Here is a 3,330-nt window from a genome sequence, read left to right as displayed (position 1 = left end):
AAGATCATAACAAATATTTTATTATTTCTATTTTCCTAAGTCAAATACACCAGGCACTGAAACCCAAATATCATATGATCTTGCCTATAAGAGGAACCTAATGAAAAACAAACAAACAAACAAGGAAAATGGAATCAGACACATGGGAACAAGGCAATGACTGAGAGCAACCCAGGAGAGGGGCAGGGAGATATGGGGGGGAAGAAGGGGAAGTAATTATTGAAGAAACATGTATGAGAGATCCATGGACAGGCAAATAGGGTGGGGATTGAGTTTGGGAGTTGTGCAGGGGGTGAGTGGAGTAAAGCAATGAGGGAAATAATGGACAAGTGTAATAGAACAACAATAAAATATTTTGTAAACAAAATAAGTGGAATAGCAAACAATGTTTCCATTTCTATTCCTGTCCCTTCCTCTATCTGTAAACATCAATCAATCAATAAAAATAAATAAATATGAAATAAAAACTGTCTTGGCAAAAATAAATATTATCTATGCAGGGTTATAAGTGATGGTTAAATTGTATCATTAAATCAGGAAACGTAAGATATATTTCCAATAAGAAGCGGAAAAATTAGGACACAAATGCAGTGTGAATCATACAGTTACAAATACTATTCCAGTTGATTATTTCAGCATTCTGCCTGGCAACTTCTATATCAACAATTTTTTAAGAATAAGGCATGTTTGTGAACAATCTTTAAAATACAAGCTATTTTCATTTACTCAATAAAAGCATCATCTCCTCTGTGTCATATCTAGCACACAATCTCTCAGTAGGAACTTGTCGCTCTGTTCCCAGGAAAAGCCCAGTTCTGCCTCTCATGGTCTGTTAGTACAGCACACTTTCTCTAAGCCTTAAGTGGTCTTTCTAGAGGTGGGCACCTTGAATCTACTAAGTATAAACATAGACTTTTATATAATTCCCTGCCTTCTCTGATGCTTATGTACACCATTAGGAATTTTATATTGAGTGTCCATGTTTTCCAGTAGCAATGGATATGAATGGACCCTACCCAATGAAGTGAGAGCTTTATTCATACTGTTTGCTTCCCAGAGAGCACTAGATATTGAAGTTTTGGTTAAAATTCAAAAATAATAATATAGTCTTCCTAAAATATCAGATTACTTGTATAAACACTAATGATAAGGAACAATTACAATACATTCTTGTTCCTGTGATATATAACATTAGCTGACTTTTGACATAGTGTGACTCATAATTTCTGTATATTTTTTCACATTTTCACAAAATTTCCACAGTTTGGTAAATTTCTCTTGTATTACTTGCTTCTATTGGGTTTTGTGTCTTGATCACATGTGGAAAACAGATTATTGACCAGCTGTAAAGGTCCCTAGGTTTTTTATCATTTAAGATTCCAAATAAATAAACACAAGTAAAGGTATGATGAACACAGTTGAGACATTTCCAAATGATGGACTTCCAATTTCCCAAAATTCTAAGGAAATAGAATTCTTTAGTAATGACATATTGATCATATGCAGTTCAATTTAATATTAGAGTAGCTAGTTACAAAAACCCTATAATAAATACACTCATGATTTTCAATTACCTTTGTTTTCCAGAAATGGGAGTTTTTCCACCATAACCCCCAAATACACACCAATTTACAGTAACTATACTGCTAATCTTAACATTGAGAATGAAAATGATACCCATATTGTTGATGCATGAACATGAATATCTGAACATGAATTTTGAACCTGAACAGGAATAAATGCTAAACAACAGGCCATATATTACACTGATAAAAAATCCAAAACAGGAGAACCTAAAAAATGATCTGAAGAAAGGGGAGTTTAAAACTGTAAAACACAATATACCATTGACAACATGAAGAAGTTAAGAAAATATTTTCAAAACAAAATGCTTTTCCTAACATGGTCACTATCCCCAGCTCCTCTCTTGCAGAAAATATGAATCAGAACCACATTAAGATACTATTTTTGAATTCTTACAACTAGTTTCCTCAAAAACAACAGAGGCAAAGTGAGATGATGGAAAATGGAATCCTATAAAACCATTGGTGGGAATGTAAATTGGTGAATCCACTAGGGAATAAGTGTAAAATCCCCACATATTACCTGAGAAAGGAAAACCATTTCACAAAAACATCCCATTCAGGAAATATATCAAAAAATAGAATCGCTACCTAAAACAGAAACCTGCATATCAATATTCATTCAAGCATTCTTTACAAAAGCCAATACACAAAAGAACCAAAATGTCTAAGAGATTAATAGAAAATAATATATCATATACAATGAATTAAATGGAATACTTTTTATTCAGCGATTCCAGATGAAAGAAAAAAAAATGTTGCCTTTTGTACCAACATACATGAACAATGAGAACATTTTGCTAAGGGAAATAAAGCAGAAGTAGGAAGAATGAATAATGGGTCTCAGACATCATATACATGTAATCTAAAATCAGAAAGCCTAGGGATTGTGATCAAGATTATAGAAAAGTTAACCCTATACTCAAATGCTCCATGAGCACATCCGAATTACAACTAAACTGCAGAACAACCATTGTTCAGAAACCACCTGATCTGGATGTACAGAAGTTCCACAAAAATAAATAAATAAATAGATACATAGATAAATAGATACATAGATAAATAGATAAATAAATAAAAAAATCAAGTACAGGGAAAGGCACATAGAAATGGGTAGAAGGGGCAAAAATATGAAAATTGTACATCCCACATTCCCAATTTTGTGTAGTGGTTCAAAACTAGGAGAGATAACTTGGCTGTAGAAATTCCACCTAAAGAGTGATGGTTCCCAACATGACACCTGAACACCCTGCCCCCCCTTACCACTGGTTGGAAGACAAGTCCCCATAAACTCTGGCTGTGGAAGCCAGTGAGTGTTTGCTGGAGGGACACAGCAGGTGCCTGGAGTCCCCCTGTGTTTCCCTTTTAAAGGGCATGAGAATGGAATTACAAGGACTCAGTCACTCTGAGTTTCAGCATCATGGCAGCAGTTGGACATGCAGAGAGTAAATGAATGGTTTGGCATCATGGTGAGAGCTGGAGGGGCAACTTTCTCTCAGATGGATGTGCTGTCAGAGGTAATTGTCCCTTTTCCACAAGAACACCCAACACCACCACAAGACTCAATAGCACCGGCACTATACCTGAGTCTCCTACCACCTCACTACAGCTGTTAGCTCTGCTCTGCAGATTCCCTGATACCTTACCCCACCAAAACTGCAGGCACCCCCAAGCTGTTTCCCACAGATTTTCCATACATCTGCCCTGTGCTGATTCTGCTTCAGACTTTTCTAATATCTATCAAACA

The sequence above is a fragment of the Phyllostomus hastatus genome, unplaced genomic scaffold (assembly GCF_019186645.2).
Source record: "Phyllostomus hastatus isolate PE091 unplaced genomic scaffold, TTU_PhHast_1.1 phas_contig_2369, whole genome shotgun sequence".
NCBI classification, from domain to species: domain Eukaryota; kingdom Metazoa; phylum Chordata; class Mammalia; order Chiroptera; family Phyllostomidae; genus Phyllostomus; species Phyllostomus hastatus.
The sequence above is the reverse complement of the archived record's forward strand: the minus strand, read 5'-3'. Positions refer to the sequence as shown.